At 39.4% G+C, this 21,563-nt stretch overlaps 1 long non-coding RNA gene across 2 annotated transcripts in view; it reads right to left on the bottom strand.

The window, feature by feature from the left end:
* Positions 1-3,152: 3,152 nt before the first annotated feature.
* Positions 3,153-21,563, bottom strand: part of LOC116570508 — a 113,732-nt gene continuing 95,321 nt past the window's right edge. For both annotated transcript variants that reach the window (XR_004277455.1, XR_004277454.1), the window contains exon 3: positions 3,153-3,724. This is a non-coding gene — a long non-coding RNA (uncharacterized LOC116570508). The remainder of the gene's footprint in view (positions 3,725-21,563) is intronic.

Below are 21,563 nucleotides of genomic sequence, written 5' to 3'. Positions count from 1 at the left end.
ATCTGTGAACTCATAAAAAAAGACAATTTAAATCACCCCAAACAATTTTGAGCCTACTTTTCCAAGCAATTTTGGGGGCTGTCTCCTCAGTTTGCTAAAAATCTCTACCAACCAGAATGATTGGCTGGAATGTAGCCTGAATTTTTGTTCAAAATTCAGTGACACAGAGCCCTCTTTAAATACTGAGCAAGGACTATAAAACTTACAATAGAAGCTAACTGAACATTCCGATTACTGGGGTGAAGTCACAACACGATATAGTTTTCATGTCAGATTTAAGCCTATAAACCCCATCCACTAGAGAGAATTCTGGGTTAATTTCACTTGACATATTACATTTTTAAGATAAGCTATATTTTTAATATATATTTCTATGTATATACATAATGTTAAATATGATCATTTATTTTCCCAGTTAGCTGAAGAGACCTTAGAACTTGAGGGAAACCTGAATCCTTTTCATATTCTTTCTACCTGGCAGGGCCCCAATGCTTTATTCAATATTAAAAAGGCAGCTAATCCGATTCTCTATCTCTTAAGCCTGTCTCATCACAACTGCTAACATGGGCCTAGCCTATTTTGCTGTGCAATGAATAATAGATCCAAAGAAGATTGTTAAGTATATTGAAAAGGAACTTCAAAATACCCACAGTTCAATAAGATTAAAAATAAGAAAGAAAGAAAAATAGAAATTAAAAAAAAAAAAAACAGAAAAAAAGGGAAGAAAAATAAAATGAGACCAAAGTTTAGGTTAGTTTACAAAATGTAAGTCATAATATCCTATGTCCTATGAAGATGTCTAATTTCACAGATTCAAATCTAGGTTTCCTAGCAAGGAATTTCTAAGACAAAGCAGAAAGCATCGCCATACCTTCCATAAAGTAAACACAAATCATTTACTCAGAACAAGACAAGTCCCCAACAATGACAAGAACCCTAAGTCCAAGTTCTTTGAGAAGTTTATTTCATGAGCACTCATGAAGAGTTCAGTTGATAATGTAACTATAAAGAATGCTCAGCCCTAAATTTTAATAATCCATGATATGAAAAAAAATCTATGATATGTGAAGTGGACAAAAGAAATGCTAAAAATGCAAAAAATAGAGTTCTTGAAGGTGACACTCCTCAGGGAGCCATATGGTGGCTCATAAGTTAAGCTCTCAAAGACATTCATGTACAAATGCAAGACAACTGTTTTTTGTAAGATCCCTCAAAGTAGGTCACGTATGTGAGCAATAACCAGTAATTCAGTTAATCTCTGTGGACTTCAGTAATGGTCAGTCTGAAAAAGGGAAGATGACTGGCAGGTGGAACAGTGTAGATAATCCCTAAGAGTCCTTTTAGCTCTGGGGAAAAAAAGTCTGTGATTCTTTTTATAGTTTTTATTGAAGTGTAATTGACATACAATGTTATATTTGTTTCAGGTGTAGGACATAGTGATTCAACAATTCTCCACATTACTCAGGACTCACCTTAAGTATATCCAGCAGCTGCCACCATGTAATGTTATTGCAATATTACTGAATGTATTTCCTACGCTGTACTTCTCACCTTGGGGACTTACTATTTTATAAGTGTAAATTTGTACCCGTTAGTCCCCTTCATCTATTTCACCCATGCTCCCACCAACCTTCTCTTTGGGCAAATCATCAGTTCTCTGTATTTAAGAATCTGTTTATTCATTTGCTTTGTTTTCTAGATTCCACATAAAAGTGAGATGGATTTTGTCTTTCTCTGACTTCTTTCACTTGTCATAATACGTTCTAGGTCCATTTACATCATGGCGAATGGCAAGATTTCACTCTTTTTTTATGGCTGAGTAATGTGATTCTTGGTGAAATTTTTTACTGAGCCCCTATTATGTGCTATAACCTTGGATTAAAAGTTATTCTAAACCCATGCACATACAGGTGCACACACCACCTTGAGTATTTCGTAATTGTGCTTTTCTGGAGAGTAGATTTGCTGCTATTTGCCTGTTATTATAGCAGGAAAGAATCCAATATTTGCACACCAATTGATCCATGAATGTCAACAGAGAGCGGGCACCTTCTGTCCTCCTAAATTGTTAATCTTTGAACCCAGATGAAGGTTAGAAACTCTCCCTGAGTATTTAAAATTCCTTTTGAATGCTTCTGTCAGACTGAAATTCTCAAACAAATATGTAACTGGGTGCATATGCTAAATGAGGCACTCAGCACCTCACTGTCTTAAAATCTGTGTATTCGAAATCCCAGGAATGTTTCCCACTATTAAAAAGACACAACTAGAAATGTTGGGCTTTTGAAAACTTGGGGACAAAACAGTGCAGGAAAGACAGAGCCCCCAGGAATTGGAGGAAAATTAAAGAAGTGAGACCAACAACAACTAATAATCTTTAAGAAAATTTTAAATTGGGGCACCTGAGTGGCTCAGTGGGTTAAAGCCTCTGCCTTTGGCTCAGGTCATGAGTCCAGGGTCCTGGGATAGAGCCCCAAATCGGGCTCCCTGCTGAGCAGTGAGCCTCCTTCCCCCTTTCTCTCTCTGCCTGCCTCTCTGTGATCTCTATCAAATAAATAAATAAAATCTTTAAAAAATTATAAATCTTCAAAATATTGTACAAAATCATTATGTTCTGAACCTCCCCGATGCTACAAATATGTAACTTTATGCATAAATCATGAATGTGTCATATATGTTTGTGTGTGTGTGTGCACATCTCTTTGTGTATTTTTCCCATAATATTTTTGGACTATTTTGGGAATATCTGTAAATCTGTCTTAGAACATTTTGCAATCCCATTCTTCCCACCTCAAAAGAAGAAAACTGTGTAACAAAATGAAAAGCACACTCCAGATCATTTTTACAGTTGCAGGATCCTGACATTTTTCTGTACATGAAGCATGTTTTCAGTGTGTTATCTTGGTGATCCCAGTTTTCCAAAGACATGAGCAACTCCTTGAAATTTCCAAATAAAAAAAACTCTATAAGTATGGTAGTTGCATTTCTGAGAAATTCAGCACATACTAAAACTGTGCAAAAATTACTTTGAGTGTCTATGTAAAGTCATCTATGCTCAGATAATTATAAAGTGCTTTTTTACCTGCATGAAAGTCCAATCAGACATTAAAATATCATAGGGGATATGTGTTATAGGTTGAAGTATGATTCCCAAAACTTTACATTTTGAAGCCCCATCCCCAGTGCCTCAGAATGTGACCTTATTTGGGAATAGGTTCATTGCAGATATAATTAGTGAAGATGAGGTCGAACTGGTGTAGGGCGGGCCTATAATCCCATAAACCTGTTGGTGGTACCCTGCTATGACCATCCCCCCCAGCTAATACAACATGGATCTGGGCGCAGTCTCAGAGGATAGCGCTTCATACTCTTTTCACTTTTTACACCAAGCGAATGTAGTACCCATCCAACAGATTACATTTTTGTGCAGTCTTATGCCAAAGAGATAATATTTTATGTGGAGTGAGGGGAAAGGGAGGGAGGAAGCCATCAGAACGCAATCCATATTGTTCCCCCTGGGAGAAACAGCGTCAGGCGTGCAGCCAGTACTGATACCTGAAAAGCAGCCCCACAGCTCTGGAGAAGTCCTTCGGCCCTTGGTCCGTCATGGCCTGGACAACATGGCGGCAGCAGTGCAGAGAGAGAGAACGGGGCCCGTGGCCTGCCGCAGCCACTAGCCAGTCATCCTGTAGGATGCAGCAGTCTGTGATCCAGACCTGCTTTCCTGGGAGTTAAAAATAATAACAATAAATAAAACCAAAGACCTTAAGGAGCTCCCCTCCAATAGCACCCTCAGGATAAGGCCCATTCCAGGTGTCCTCTCTTGTGCCATCAAGGTTACTGAGCACCAGCAAGTACCAGGCACTGTGGTGCACGTGGAGATGTAACCACACAGACAGGTCCCTGCTCTCAGGCTGCTCAGCTAGAGGAGGCAGACCTCCAAGGAAGGGTCATGTGTGCAAGGTCACCAGCAGCCCTGACCAATGCTCGAGTAAAGATGCTGGAAGATTGTATGAAGGGTAATGTCGGAGTTAGAGAAGCCTTCCCAGGGAAGAGACATTTGTGCTGATGTGAGAATCTGCATGGAAGGGAGAAGGGAAAGATCCTGGCACAGGGAAGGGAAGAAAGGCTGGTGTGACCTGCATTTGCACAGTGGGGGGTGCGGTGACTCAAGATGAGGTGGCAAAGAGTCAAACTGCATGCAGCCTTGTGGCCTAGGATGAGGGTCGGAACCCAGTGATTTTAAGCAAGGATCCATCTTGAGTTTTTAAAAAAGATCACTCTGGCCACCTCGTGGAGATGTGATAGGTCAGTGTTTAACACTCCCCATTCTCTATAGAGCAAAATGATTTCCAACAATTATTGTTTCCTGGAGCTGTTCAAGTTTAGTGCAATACCTTTAAATGTACTTTCTTAAGACATTATCTAAAATCAGCAAATCACTTCGTGTATGAGCAAAAAGTGGACATATCAAACTTTTGCTGTTGAAAATTTTAAACATATAAATTCTCTATGTGGTTACATAAAATAATGGGACCAAAGTAACTCTTTATATTCCCTGTGCTATGATTGTGTAATTTAGATCAGCCATTTAAATGCTTGAATGTGAAGCTCGAGGAGACACACAGTCATGAACTTAAAGTTCAAAAGATGTGGATTGATGAAGCCATGTGAGTCAGAGGCCCACTGTGTTACTGAGCACTCAAGGATCCATTTCCATGTAGAAAACAATGTTTATCAAAGTGTATTGCAAATGGATTCATTTAAAGCTCATATATTAATTACTAGAATTCCAGAGCAACTGCAACAGTTATATACAACTTAGGTTAAGATTTTCTTCTCCACGGGCATCTGGGTGGCTCAGTGGGTTAAGCCTCTGCCTTTGGCTCTGGTCCTGGAATCGAGCCCGGCAGGGAGCCTGCTTCCCCCTCTCTCTCTGCCTGCCTCTCTGCCTACTTGTGATCTCTCTCTTTCTCTCTAATAAATAAATAAATAAATCTAAAAAAAATATTTTCTTTTCCAGCAATGAATACTTCATTGCTGAAACCATTTAGAATTGCCTTTGCATGGTGATACAGGTTTAGTAGGTAGCTTTTAGTAGGTTTTCTTACTGCTTTTAAACTCTTTACAGTCAATGTACCTCCTTCCTAATGCACCCATGGCACATCTCCACCCTCTGCCCCCAGCCCTCAGGACATCACTGGTGTGGAGAATGCTTTGAAGGAGAGCAAGACATCTGGAGAAGGCCAGTAGGAGGGAAGCCAGTGGCAGAGAAAATGGAGGCTTGTTAGGGCTTTGTGACTGATTGGACATTCAGAAGGGGAAAGGAATGAGGCCACACCCAGCAGTCTGCTTGGTACCCAGGGGGATGGAGTCATTGGTATGTAGATGGGGACGGATGCTGCAAGAATGGTCTGGGAAAGGAGGGTTGCGCAGTAGTGCTGAACCTTGATGAGCTCTAACATGGAGAAGGGAGTATGTTGGCAAATATTATTTCCATTTTGCAACTGGAAAACCAAGGCACTGGGCAATTACATCACTTTTCCAAAAGCAACTTAGGAGATACCAGGGTTGATTTTTGGTCTCATCTTGCGCACCCAATTATTTGGTCAAACTGTGTTTTGAGAAAGAACCATCTCTGGGAGATGTTGAAAAGAAACACAAGGTCTATCACTCTGCATTGCAGTGAGGAGTTGTCTACAGATGTTACCAGTGTCTGGCGCAGTTGGAACTTAGAGCTAAAGAGGACATGATATGAAGAGAGCAACACAGACTTGTTTTTCTCTGAAAATAGGTTTGTTTTACATGACATGTGGTTTCAGGAAGTCCAGGAAGGCTACCAAAGACGTAGAAGAAAGCCCACAGAGCCTGGCATCACCAAAACCACGAGGAGAGGACATTTCAGGGAGAAAGACCTCTTCTGATATCCCTGGTGCCTAAGCCTGGGGTCTTCCCATGTGGTAGGGGCTCAATACTTGCAAGATGGCAGGAAATCAGATAGACCAAAAGTCGCACTAGGCTAAGGATCCATCCCCTCAATCTAGATCCAGCTCTAAGGAAACTTAATGTGCAGCCTTTTTAAAAAAAAATTTTTTTTTCAGTGTTCCAAAATTCATTGTTTATACACCACACCCAGCAATCCATGCAACAGATACCTTCCTTAATACCCACCACCAGGCTCACCCAACTTCCCCACCCCCACCCCTACAAAACCCTCAGTTTGTTTCTCAGAGTTCAGTCTCTAGTGGTTTGTCTCCCTCTCCCCCAACTCACTTCTCCTCTCCTTCTCCCAATGTCCTCCATGTTATTCCTTATGCTTCACAAGTGAAACCATATAATAACTGACTCTCTCTGCTTGACTTACTTCACTCAGCATAATCTCCTCCAGTCCTGTCCACATTGATACAAAAGCTGGGTATTCACCCTATCTAATGGAGGTGTAATACTCCATAGTATATATGGACCATATCTTCTTTATCCATTCATCCGTTGAAGGGCATCTTGGTTCTTTCCACAGTTCGGCAACTATGACCATTGCTGCTATGAACATTGAGGTACAGATGGCCCTTCCTTTCACTACATCTATATCTCTGGGGTAAATACCCAATAGTGCAATTGCAGAGTCATAGGGTAGCTCTATTTTTAATTTCTTAAGGAATCTCCACATTTATTTCCAAAGTGGCTGCACCAACTTGCATTCCCACCAACAATGTAAAAGGGTTTCCCTTTCTCCACATCTTCTCCAACACTTGTTGTTTACTGTCTTATTGATTTTGGCCATTCTAACTGGTATAAGGTGGTATCTCAGTGTGGTTTTGATTTGAATCTCCCTGATGGCTAATGATGATGAGCATTTTTTCATGAGTCTATTAGCCTAAATGTGCAGCCTTAATCAAATAATTTAACTCATGTCAGATTGGACCACTTCCAGGATAATTAACATTGCCTTCATTCATCGGATTGAATCACAAATTCCAAAAGCAGAGCTGGAAGGGACCTTACACACCATCTTCCTTCTTTGGGCCCTTCAATCTATGGAAGCCCAGGCTAAGAAAGAGCCTCCCCTTCATAAAGGTCACGGTTCCATCTTACAGGTCCATTGTCTTTCTTCATGTGTGGAAGAAAATGAAGAAAGCCACTAGACTCTCGGAATACCTTTGTGTACATGTACACACATACACAAATACTGAAAATTGTAACTGAGGCCTAAGTCAGAAACCTTACCTATTTTTTCCCATCAATCTCTCCGACCTCTTGTACTGTATTGATATGGCCTGTTGTAACAAAGAGATAATTAAAATCTCAGGAACAGTTGACAAGACTAAATATTGCTAACCACATAAACCCCTTCTATGCAGTTAGTGACACTGTACTCAGAATAAAGTGAGCATACCATTGGAGAATTTGGACAACCAGTGTTTTCTCTTCCGGCCCAATGAAATATTCTATGCTGCTTGATTCTGCCAAAAGAATACCTTCAGAAAATTGTTTTGCAGAGAGTAACATAAAATACATAGTCAAGCCTTGAATAACACAGATATGAACTACATGGGTCCACTTACACACAGAATTTTTTAAATAAATACAGTACAGGACTAAATGTGTTTTATATTTTTTTTTAAATTTTTCTTCTCTATCTTACTTTATTGTAAGAATACTGTATACAAAACATAGCATACACAACATGTGTTAATCAACTGCTTATGTTATCAGTAAGGATTTTGGTCAATAGTGAGCTACTAGGAGTTTGGGGGAATCAAGTTACACAGAGATATTCTCCTGCATGAGGGGTCAGCCCTCCCCACCCCCATATCAGTCAAGGGTCAACTGCCGTAGAAATTAGAAATAAGTTTGATTAATTCCAACTCAACTGCTATGACTTTAGTGAAGACAAAGTTTACCAGTTCTCCTCAATTCTCTCTTATTACTGCTTATAGAAATCTGCTGTCCTCTGCATATTCAAGGGAACGCACTATTTACTGTAAATGTTCCAAGGCACTATGAATCACTCCAGATTTTAAGAAGACCATCTCTAGGGGCACCTGGGTGGCTCAGTGGGTTAAAGCCTCTGCTTTTGGCTTGGGTCATGATCTCAGGGTCCTGGGATCGAGCCCCGCGTCGGGCTCTCTGCTCAGCAGGGAGCCTGCTTCCTCCTCTCTCTCTCTCTGCCTGCCTCTCGGCTTACTTGTGATCTCTGTCTGTCAAAAAATAAATAAAATCTTTAAAAAAAAAAAAAAAGAAGAAGAAGAAGAAGAAGACCATCTCTAATGCTATGGAAACCACAGAGAAGGTGTATGTCAATTTCATGTTACAAGGTAGTCTTTCATTTTGTTTCTCCATCACAGGGACTCTGAGCTGCCTTCTGTACTTTCCCTGGAATGACTGTGCCCTTTCTTCTGTAACCTAGTAATTCAGCTGTCTAAGACTTTCAAATTCCACCCCATGCCACAGAAGTCTCATACAGACCCATTGTGTGATACTATTTAACGATATTTTATTTCTTTTGATTTTAGCTTCTAGTCCTTGGCACCAGTGGGCCTTAAGGGAAATAAAAAGACAAAACTTCTCTCCTACCAATATAGTGAAGAGTCTGTGCCACATTCTCAGGCAAGTATGGCAGACCCAGGTGTGTCCCACATGGTCACGGAATACCACTTCACTCAGGCCTCGCCCTGACACCTGCTTAGTGCCCTGCAGTTGTCAAATAACCTTTCCACAGCTCCTTAGGAAGGCTGCATAGAATAGTGGAGAATGCATAGGATACAGAGCCAGGGTGCCTTGTTTAAAGTCCTGGATCTGCTATTTATTGCTGTGTGACCTTTTAAGAGTTACTTAATCTCTCCAGGCCCCAGCAACTATGAACTGTGGATGGCTTTAGGGTAAAGAGTAGGCAATACAACAGCTCACATCCTGGTCCACATTCAGCCACTTGCCAGCTCTCAGTCAATATGGCCTCAAATACCTTATTATAAAACAAGGACAATAATATCTTCACTGTTTGCACAGTGTTGCTGTTATATAAGGAAAGGAGAGATGGCCTGTGAACGACACAATCTTCAAAGGTTGAAGGAACACCCTCCTTGGGCCTCCGTACCTTATCCATTTGCCAGTTATGGTCTCATTTAAAAGTCCAAACCCTTCTAGAACCCTTTCTCCCCAGCACGGAAAGTACCATCCACAGTCCTATGTGCACTAGTGTGATTCCAGATGGGTCAGGAACTCCAGAACACTGGGTCTCTGCTGCCTTACAGTCACAGCGAGAGAACTGACAGCTGGGCAGAAAGCTGATCCCTCCCTCTCCCCTACCCTCACTCCCTGGGTGCACAGGTTTGCCTTTGAAATATGAAAAAAATAAGGAACTTTCAAAGCACCATAAGTTGGAACATGATTTCTATAAGTTCTTGATCAAGGTTGGCTGACCTTCTTTCTACCCCATGGCAGTTCCCTTGCTCACAATCTGATGGTTTTGTTAAGCTTGCCTTTTCCTTTCTCCACTCCAGCAGACACCTTTCCTCCTGCTTATGTTTTAAAAAAAAGAATATTTATATCCACAGACTTAATGAAATATCCTACAAAGGTGAAATTACAAATACTATATTTTAGGTTCTCCACTATCTAAGGAAGTAATGGCAGAAGGTGTTTTTATCCCTGTTTTAGAATTAAAAAAATAAAAAGGTAAGAGTCAGAAAGGCTGGGTGATGTGCTCCAAGGCCACATAGATAGTATGTGGCCAAGCCTGGCCTCACACGCCAGCTTGCTGACTCAAGGTCAATATTCTGACCATTATACCTTGTGAGTTCCATAAGAAACACAAGAGGTACAGCCAAGAAGGAACATTCTAGTCACCTATAATAGACAGCCTGAATCCTGAAGTAAACCAGAAAGTTAAAAAAGGAAAAGGTCATTGACTCCAAGAATAACAGGCAGCATTTTGGGGTCATTCAGTCTCCCAGAGTCATGTTCAGAGGGCCAAAAACACACTTCAGGGACCTTAGGATTCCTGGACGCCTCTGTCTCTTCTTCCCTCTATGGGGCCTGAATTCCCTACATTTTCTTCCAGTGAAAAATGCAAACAAGTGCCTCCATTTTCTTTTTAGAAGTAGGATGGTGTGGAGGTAGAAATACTTCAAAGTACCAATGAGAATATTCTGGAAGAAAAAATGCATATAATTTTCTCTACTTTTTGCATTCGCTCCAGCAAACAGACAGACAGAGCCAGCTTGGTGCTTGGATTTGTCAGTCAGCTTCCAGCAAGGTTTGCTCTCAGAAATTTCAGGGTAGCAGTTTGGTGCAGTGAAAAGAACCCCAACTCTGTCGTCAGCAAACTTGAGCTTCCATCCCAGAATCTGCCACTTAATAGCTATGTGGCCCTGCGATGCATTTATCCTGCCTGGAAACATGGGAGTATCTGTTGGAAAGTTATAGCTGGTATCACAAACTTTTTTTTTTTTTTTTAAGATTTATTTATTTGACAGAGAGAACACAATTAGGCAGAGGCAGGTGGAGGGTGGGGGAAGCAGGCTCCCTGCTGAGCAGAGAGCCCAATGTGGGGCTCGATCCCAGGACTCTGAGATCATGACCTGAGCCAAAGGCAGAGGCTTAACCCACTGAGGCAGGCACTACCCAGGCACCCTCCAAGTATCCCAAACTTATGACTCATGGGCTTTACAGTGTCCACAGACATAATTTCCTTGACTCCCAAAACTGTGAAATGTACTTTATAAATTCCTTTAGAAGAAGCCTGTCTTCTTCTATTTGGCACACTCTGTTCTCCCCTCCGGTCTTATACTGACCTGCGTTAGGCTTTGTGTTCTGTGCCCAGGCCCATGGACCTCTTCTTCAGGAGTCCCATGAGGGTGTAAAATCTCCTAGCATAGAGTAAACCCTGAGGCAATATTCTGAGTGATCTCTGCAACCTGAGAAGTGGCATTCTGCAATTTTAGTTTCAACTTCCAGTCTCTGTTGCTGGCCCCTCCACTTCTCCCCTTTTCCCATGATGGAGTGCCCAGCGCACAGTTGTTGGGCCTCTCCCCTTTCATATTGGCACTGGCAACCCCATCCAGTCTCATGGCTTCAAATATGATCTACATATTGATGATTTCCAAATGTGTAGATTTTACCCAATGTGTTCCAGAATAGACACATCAGGAACCCAAGTCTCATTTATCTAACTGCATGCATGACTCTCTCCCTTTGACTATGGAAAGGTGGGATAATCATACATTTGTTTCTCTAGAACCTTTATGGTTTGCATAGGAGAGTCTTGGATTATGCCTGTGGTCCCAACAGCATCCCATCTGATCTAGCTTGTGTCCTTGGTTTTCCATTTTTTTATTAGATTTATTTCCTTTATTTTAAAGTAGATTTTATTTATTTATTTGAGGGAGAGAGAGCATGACCAGGGGGAGTGATGGAGTGAGAGGGAGAAGCAGGCTTCCCACTGAGCAAGGAGCCAGAATCTAGACTCGATGCCAGGACCCTGAGGTCATGACCTGAGCTCAAGGCAGAGGTTAACAGAATGAACCACCCAGGCACCCCAGGATTTTTTATTTTTAATGGAATATTTTCATTATTATTTTATTACAGTGAGCTGAGATGGGTTTGTGAGGTCTCCACTTTGTACTTCCAACTCCTGCCTTGATCTTGTTTAATAATATGGAAGATACATGGGGCGTAAATAGAGTTTTCACATTAACATGTGGTTCCATTTAAAATAACCATCTCCTAAAATGTTTCTGTTTTAAATATCAAAAAACAAGTTTCTGTTTTAAATATCAAAAAATAATAATTAATAAATAAATAAATAAATAAATAACCCATCTCTCTTTTCCCAACCATTTCAAGATGAAATCTAATCCTCCCTCTCAAATACAGCATCAAAGACACTTGCTGCTTTAAAGAAAGTCTGGACAGAAGAGAAGGTTAAGTCAGGGCGCCTGGGTGACTCAGTCAGTTAAGCATCCAACTCTTTTTTTTTTTTTTTTTTTTTACTTCAGCTCAGGTCATGGTCTCAGGGTTGTAAGATCGAGTTCCATATCCAGCTCTGTGCTGGGTGTGGAGCACCTCCCTCACCTCAATCGAGCAATCAATTAATCAGTCAATGAAGTAAGAGTTGGCTAACTCCTGGTATCAGGTGACGAAAGGAAAAACACTGGAAGCTCCTACAGCAACCAGCTGCTTGGTGCACCAGCCAGTGTTGCTCTGGAGGCTTCCGTGGCCTACAAAATGAAGACACAGCTGCCAGTCAGTGAGGTCAGGGGTCAGCGCAGGAATTACAGGTCAGGTGGACATAAAAAATATGCAGAAAATAGAGTAAGCACAGGCCTACGAGTAGTCTTAGTAGTTTAGTGAACTTGGTTACAGAGGTCTTATCTTTTACATGGTATTAATCTATAACTACAGATTTATTTTATTGTTCGAGAACAGTTTTTGAATTTTTATCATTTTTTTGGATTTATTTTTATTATTATTTTTAAATTTTTATTTTATTTTTTCAGTGTTCCAAGATTCATTGTTTATATGATATTTTTAAATGTTTATAAATATTTACAAATATTAAATGGGAATCACTATAAATTTTTACAAATATACCTAATATTTGTAAGTAATATTTGTAAGCTTTACATATACATACATAAATTACAAAACATGTATGCTTTATCATGTATGTATCATGTATGATGCACATATACATGTATCATGTATGAATAGATGTTAAGATTTATATGCAAGGCAAAAATATGCTTTCTCTCTTCAATGCATAACCTCCAGCAAATTTAGAAAAGTCTGAGCTTTTAAAAAGTGCTTTGTAAGTTAATCTTAATGTTCTACACTTACACTGAACATTTTATAAGTAAGACCTCTAAATTGTTGGTACCCCTTGTTCTGCATCACTTGAAAATTTTTAATAAAATGTTCAATGAATGGAGTATCAAAAATTTCAGCTTTTGCAATTTGCTTTTAAAAGTTTCAGTGACAAAAACTAATGCTTAAAGGCAGAAGTTTCATGAACTATATTCTATCAAAACGAAGAAGGAAGGAATTGAAAAAAATTAATAGTCAGAATTCACGCAGGAAATAATATTTAGCTTTGAAATTCCCTAACTGTGATATCCTGATGTATAGCAATCCTCTTTTCATGGAGCTCATATTTTTAATTGGATAATTTTATATTCTATATTGAAATAAAACAGAATTGAGAAAGTACACAGATATTCACCATTTACATTTGGAAAAACATTGAAAATAATCATAAACAACTTATTTGATGAATTTTATCTTATAAAATATTTGTTGAATAAACACAAAACTTATGAAAATATTATAGCTGCTATATTTACAAATTTCAATATGGAAAAATTAGAATTCAGACTATTCTTCACTCTAAAAGACTTACTATAAGCTCACTAGGTATCCAGACATCTATAAAGAGCACTGATTTAAAATATGATGGCCTACAGATGAAAATCAATAGAAAGTATCAGTAATTTCAAAATTGTAATCATAGAATGTAACCACTTTCTCAAGCAAAAACTAAGGAAGTGTGTTGCCAGATTTGCCTTGACAGATATGTTAAAAGAAATTATTTAGAGAGAAGGAAAATCATATAGATCAGAAATTCAGATCTGCATAAAGAAAAGAGCATCAGTAAAAGAATAAGTGAAGGTAAAATAAAACTTCTCTTTTTCTTATTTTTAATTGTTCTAACTATTACAGTTTGTTCAAAATATTAAAAGCAACAATGTGCTTGATTATGTAGGCATACGTATATGAAATGAATGGCAGCAACGATAAATGGGACAGGAAGGAAGAATTAGAATTACTTTGTTATAATGCACTCTAATGTACTCACACCACCTGTGAAGCAGTACAGTGTAAGTTGAACGTGGACTTGGATTAGTTGCAAGTGTATACTGCGAACCCTAGGGCAATCAGCAAAAAAAGTTAGGAAAAAAAATGTAATTTACATGCTAAGAAAGGAGAAAAATGAAATCATATAAAATACTCAATGAAACCCACAAAAGGCAGAAAAGAGAGCAGAAGACAAAAATAGGAGCAAAGATCTAGGACAGCAAATAGAAAACAGTAAGGAATGTGGCAAATATTAATCCAACTATGTCACTTGCAACAGTGCAACTGTAGCAGTGAAAAGACAGAGACTGTCATAATGCATCATAATACAAGACCCAACTACATGCTGTCTACAAGAAATCCACTCTAAGTATAAAGACACATATAGATAAAAAGTAAATGAATGGAGATATGCTATGATAACACTAATCATAAGAAAGCAGGTGTAGTTATACTAATTTCAGACAGACTTTAGAGAAAGGAATATCATCAGGGGATAAGATGGTAATTACATAATTATGAAAGGGTCAATTCTCTAAGAATACCTAATAATCCTTAACACATCTGTTCCTAACAACAGAGCACCAAGCTTATGAGGCAAAAACTGATAGAATTGCAAGGAGAAATAGATGAATCCGCTATTCTAACGGGAGACTTCAACAACCCTCTGTCAGAACGGGAAAGATCCAGCCAGAAAATCACTACAGACACAGTTGAACTCAACACCACTGCCAATCAACGGTACACAATGGACATCCATAGACTATGTCACCCAACAACAGCAGAACACACATTCTTCTCAAGCTCACGTGGAATATGAACCAATACAGACCACACTCTGGGCCATAAAATATATCTTAACTAATAAATTTAAAAGAACAGAAATCATAAAATGTCTGTTCTGATACCATAGGGAACCTCAACTGGAAATTAATAACAGAAAAGTAGTTTGAAAATCCCCAAATGCTTGGAAATTTAAAAATATACTTCTGAGTAACACACTCAGAACATCCAATATGATATTAAAGGAGAACAAGGGTGGATGACTGGTACTACCCAACTTCGAGTCTCACTGTAAATCTACAGCAATTAAGATATTATGCTATTGTTAAAAGAATAAATGAATAGATCATTGGAACAGAATAGAGAGCCCAGCAAAATACCTCCATAAATAGAGTCAACTTATCTTTTTTTTAAAAAAAAAAAAAAAGGACAAAAGGCAATACAAAGAAGTGAAGATAGTTTGTTCATGAAATGATGCTAGAACAATTGGACAGCCATGTAAAAACAAAAATGAACATTGATATAGACTTTACACCATTCACAAAAATTAACACAGAATGCATCACAAACTGAAATGTAACAGGCCAAAGTATAAAGCTTCCAGAAGATAACATAGGAGAAAACCTAGATGACCTGGGGTGTGGTTTTGCCTTTATAGATAGAACACCAAAGATAGGATCCATGAAATGCATAACTGAGAAGTTGTATTTCATCAAGTTTAAAATTTTTGCTCTGCAAAAGACCTATCAAAAGAATAAGAAGACAATCCACAGACTGGGAGAAAATATTTACAAACGATACCTCTGATAGAGGTCTGTAATCCAAAACATACAAAGAATTCTTAAAACTCAACAAGAAAACAAACATCAGCATTAAAAAATGGGTCAAAGACCTTCACAGGCACTTCACATCCAAGAAGATATCCAGGTAACAAGCATATGGAAAAAATGCTCTACACCATAAGTCATCAGGGAAATGAAAATTAAAACAACGAGATACCATTGCACACCTATCAGAATGGCCGAAATATGGAGCACTGACAACACCAAAGGCTGACCAGGGTGTGGAACAACAGGGACTCTCACTTGCTGCTGGTGGAAATGTACAATCACTTTGGAAGACAGCTTGGCATTTTCTTACAAAAGTAAATATGCTCTTACCATCCAATCCAGCAGTTGAGTTCCTTGGTATCCCTAAGGAGTTAAAAACTTATGTCCATACAAAAGCCTGCACAGAGATGTTTACTGCACTTCACCTCTGTTCATAATTGCCCAAACTCAGAAGCAAATAAAATGTCCAGGAGATGAATGGGACAACTGTAGTACATCTAGACAATGGGATATTATTGAGCATTAAACATGAAACATTAATGAGCTATCCAGCTCATTAGATGCATATTACTAAGTCACTGAAGCCAATCTGAAAAGACTACTCACTTGGATGATTAACTCCTCCTTCATCTGCCCCAAGCTATTTTCAAGCCTGAGCGAAATATTTTTTTTTTTTACAAGTAGTAGACTTTGAATATTACCACTTTGCAATACCTAAGGGATTAATAAACATTAATAAGCATTGAACATTAACAGGTGCTAACACCACACCGAAAAAGCAACATCTAGACATTTTACTTCCTGATGGAAGAACACAATGCCATTTGAAAGGTATCTGACAGGGGTGCCTGGGTGGCTCAGTGGGTTAAAGCCTCTGCCTTCAGCTCAGGTCATGATCTCAGGGTCCTGGGATTGAGCCCTGCATCGGGCTCTCTGCTTAGTGGGGAGCCTGCTTCTGCCCCTACCCCCGCTGCCTGCCTCTCTGCCTACTTGTGATCTCTATCAAATAAATAAGTAAATAAAAATCTTTTAAAAAATAAGTATAATAAAAGGTAAAATAAAACCTGAATCTGAGTAGACCTCTAAGCCTAATCAATAATGTATAGGAAGTACTGGGGCAGAGAGGCATGTTGGAGAGCTCCAGAAGATACCATCAGCAAATCCAGAATGTGGAAGTCTCCACAACATCAGCAACAGTAATCTAGCATTTTCCACAAATAAACTAAAGAGTTAAAAAAACAAACTAAGGGGAGAGGGGAGAACTTACAGATTAAAACAGACACCTCAAAAAGTTGAACGTGTGTCCCTTATTTGGATCCTGCTTTAAAAAAAAAAAAAAAAGACTGGGGGAGGAGTCAAGATGGCGGAGAAGTAGCAGGCTGAGACTGCTTCAGCTAGACGGAGATCAGCTAGATAGCTTATCTAAAGATTGCAAAACCTGAAAATCCATCAGCAGATCGAAGAGAAGAAGAACAGCAATTCTGGAAACAGAAAAACAACCACTTTCTGAAAGGTAGGACCGGCGGAGAAGTGAATCCAAAGCGACGGGAAGATAGACCCCGGGGGGAGGGGCCGGCTCCCGGCAAGCGGCGGAGCAATGGAGCACAAAATCAGGACTTTTAAAAGTCTGTTCCGCTGAGGGATATCGCTCCAGAGGCTAAACCGGGGCGAAGCCCACGCGGGTTCAGCGTGGCCTCAGGTCCCGCAGGGTCACAGAAGGATCGGGGGTGTCTGAGTGTCGCAGAGCTTGCGGGTATTGGAACGGGAAAGCCGGCTACAGAGACAGAGCCGACAGTAAGCTCACAGCTCGGTGTTACCTTGAACTGGTCGCAGGCTTGGAGAGCTCGGAGCACGGCCGGAGGTCAGGCAGACGGGAGTAACTGGGCGCTGTTCTCTGAGGGCGCACTGAGGAGTGGGGCCCTGGGCTCTCGGCTCCTCCGGGCAGGAGACCAGGAGGCCGCCATTTGTATTCCCGTCCTCTGGAACTCTACGGAAAGCGCTCAGGGAACAAAAGCTCCTGAAAGCAAACCAGAGCAGATTACTCACCCCGGCCCCGGGTAAGGGCGGTGTAATTCCGCCTGGGGCAAAGACACTTGAGAATCACTACAACAGGCCCCTTCCCCCAGAAGATCAACAAGAAATCCAGCCGAGACCAAGTTCACCTACCAAGGAGTGCGGTTTCAATACCAAGGAGAGCAGCAGAATTCCAGAGGAGGAGAAAGCCAAGCACGGAACTCATGGCTTTTTCCCTGTGATTTTTTTTTAGTCTTGCAGTTAATTTAATTTTTTTCTTTTTCATTTTTTGTTTTTTTTTTTTCTTGCCTTCGGGTAAAATTTTTTTTTTTTTTAACTGTTACCTTTTTCTTTTTTAACGATTTTTTACTAGTTTATCTAATATATATATTTTTTCTTTTTTACATTTTTCTTAGGTGTTTTCCTTTTTTTTTTTAATTCTTTTCTTTTCTTTTTTCATTTTTCTTTTATTTTTTTTTTCTTTTTTCTTTTTTTTTCTTTCTTCCTTTTTGAACCTCTTTTTATCCCCTTTCTCCCCCCTCACGATTTTGGATCTCTTCTAATTTGGTTAAAGCATTTTTTCCTGGGGTTGTTGCCACCCTTTTAGTATTTTACTTGCCCCTTCATATACTCTTATCTGGACAAAATGACAAGACGGAAAAATTCAACACAAAAAAAAGAACAAGAGGCAGTACCGAAGGCTAGGGACCTAATCAATACAGACATTGGTAATATGTCAGATCTAGAGTTCAGAATGACAATTCTCAAGGTTCTAGCCGGGCTCGAAAAAGGCATGGAAGATATTAGAAAAACCCTCTCGAGAGATATAAAAGCCCTTTCTGGAGAAATAAAAGAACTAAAATCTAACCAAGTTGAAATAAAAAAAGCTATTAATGAAGTGCAATCAAAAATGGAGGCTCTCACTGCTAGGATAAATGAGGCAGAAGAAAGAATTAGTGATATAGAAGACCAAATGACAGAGAATAAAGAAGCTGAGCAAAAGAGGGACAAACAGCTACTGGACCACGAGGGGAGAATTCGAGAGATAAGTGACACCATAAGACGAAACAACATTAGAATAATTGGGATTCCAGAAGAAGAAGAAAGAGAGAGGGGAGCAGAAGGTATACTGGAGAGAATTATTGGGGAGAATTTCCCCAATATGGCAAAGGGAACGAGCATCAAAATTCAGGAGGTTCAGAGAACGCCCCTCAAAATCAATAGGAATAGGCCCACACCCCGTCACCTAATAGTAAAATTTACAAGTCTCAGTGACAAAGAGAAAATCCTGAAAGCAGCCCGGGAAAAGAAGTCTGTAACATACAATGGTAAAAATATTAGATTGGCAGCTGACTTATCCACAGAGACCTGGCAGGCCAGAAAGAGCTGGCATGATATTTTCAGAGCACTAAACGAGAAAAACATGCAGCCAAGAATACTATATCCAGCTAGGCTATCATTGAAAATAGAAGGAGAGATTAAAAGCTTCCAGGACAAACAAAAACTGAAAGAATTTGCAAATACCAAACCAGCCCTACAGAAAATATTGAAAGGGGTCCTCTAAGCAAAGAGAGAGCCTACAAGTGGTAGATCAGAAAGGAACAGAGACCATATACAGTAATAGTCAACTTACAGGCAATACAATGGCACTAAATTCATATCTCTCAATAGTTACCCTGAATGTTAATGGGCTAAATGCCCCTGTCAAAAGACACAGGGTATCAGAATGGATAAAAAAACAAAACCCATCTATATGTTGCCTCCAAGAAACTCATTTTAAGCCCGAAGACACCTCCAGATTTAAAGTGAGGGGGTGGAAAAGAATTTACCATGCTAATGGACATCAGAAGAAAGCAGGAGTGGCAATCCTTATATCAGATCAATTAGATTTTAAGCCAAAGACTATAATAAGAGATGAGGAAGGACACTACATCATACTCAAAGGGTCTGTCCAACAAGAAGATTTAACAATTTTAAATATCTATGCCCCCAACGTGGGAGCAGCCAACTATATAAACCAATTAATAACAAAATCAAAGAAACACATCAACAATAATACAATAATAGTAGGGGAGTTTAACACTCCCCTCACTGAAATGGACAGATCATCCAAGCAAAAGATCAGCAAGGAAATAAAGGCCTTAAACGACACACTGGACCAGATGGACATCACAGATATATTCAGAATATTTCATCCCAAAGCAACAGAATACACATTCTTCTCTAGTGCACATGGAACATTCTCCAGAATAGATCACATCCTCAGTCCTAAATCAGGACTCAACCGGTATCAAAAGATTGGGATCATTCCCTGCATATTTTCAGACCACAATGCTCTAAAGCTAGAACTCAACCACAAAAGGAAGTTTGGAAAGAACCCAAATACATGGAGACTAAACAGCATCCTTCTAAAGAATGAATGGGTCAACTGGGAAATTAAAGAAGAATTGAAAAAATTCATGGAAACAAATGATAATGAAAATACAACGGTTCAAAATCTGTGGGACACAACAAAGGCAGTCCTGAGAGGAAAATATATAGCGGTACAAGCCTTTCTCAAGAAACAAGAAAGGTCTCAGGTACACAACCTAACCCTACACCTAAAGGAGCTGGAGAAAGAACAAGAAAGAAACCCTAAGCCCAGCAGGAGAAGAGAAATCATAAAGATCAGAGCAGTAATCAATGAAATAGAAACCAAAAAAACAATAGAACAAATCAATGAAACTAGGAGCTGGTTCTTTGAAAGAATTAATAAAATTGATAAACCCCTGGCCCGACTTATCAAAAAGAAAAGAGAAAGGACCCAAATAAATAAAATCATGAATGAAAGAGGAGAGATCACAACTAACACCAAAGAAATACAAACTATTATAAGAACATACTATGAGCAACTCTACGCCAATAAATTTTACTATCTGGAAGAAATGGATGCATTCCTAGAAACATATAAACTACCACAACTGAACCAGGAAGAAATAGAAAGCCTGAACAGACCCATAACCAGTAAGGAGATTGAAATAGTCATTAAAAATCTCCAAACAAACAAAAGCCCAGGGCCAGACGGCTTCCCGGGGGAATTCTACCAAACATTTAAAGAAGAACTAATTCCTATTCTCCTAAAACTGTTCCAAAAAATAGAAATGGAAGGAAAACTTCCAAACTCATTTTATGAGGCCAGCATCACCTTGATCCTAAAACCAGACAAGGATCCCACCAAAAAAGAGAGCTATAGACCGATATCCTTGATGAACACAGATGCGAAAATACTCAACAAAATACTAGCCAATAGGATTCAACAGTACATTAAAAAGATTATTCACCACGACCAAGTGGGATTTATTCCAGGGCTGCAAGGTTGGTTCAACATCCGCAAATCAGTCAATGTGATACAACACATCAATAAAAGAAAGAACAAGAACCATATGATACTCTCAATAGATGCTGAAAAAGCATTTGACAAAGTACAGCATCCCTTCCTGATCAAAACTCTTCAAAGTGTAGGGATAGAGGGCACATACCTCAATATCATCAAAGCCATCTATGAAAAACCCACCGCAAATATCATTCTCAATGGAGAAAAACTGAAAGCTTTTCCGCTAAGGTCAGGAACACGGCAGGGATGTCCATTATCACCACTGCTATTCAACATAGTACTAGAGGTCCTAGCCTCAGCAATCAGACAACAAAAGGAAATTAAAGGCATCCAAATCGGCAAAGAAGAAGTCAAATTATCACTCTTTGCAGATGATATGATACTATATGTGGAAAACCCAAAAGACTCCACTCCAAAACTGCTAGAACTTATACAGGAATTCAGTAAAGTGTCAGGATATAAAATCAATGCACAGAAATCAGTTGCATTTCTGTACACCAACAGCAAGACAGAAGAAAGAGAAATTAAGGAGTCAATCCCATTTACAATTGCACCCAAAACCATAAGATACCTAGGAATAAACCTAACCAAAGAGACACAGAATCTATACTCAGAAACTATAAAGTACTCATGAAAGAAATTGAGGAAGACACAAAGAAATGGAAAAATGTTCCATGCTCCTGGATTGGAAGAATAAATATTGTGAAAATGTC

This window comes from Mustela erminea, chromosome 12 (assembly GCF_009829155.1).
Source record: "Mustela erminea isolate mMusErm1 chromosome 12, mMusErm1.Pri, whole genome shotgun sequence".
NCBI lineage: Eukaryota > Metazoa > Chordata > Mammalia > Carnivora > Mustelidae > Mustela > Mustela erminea.
This window is presented reverse-complemented; position numbering and strand designations above follow the sequence as displayed.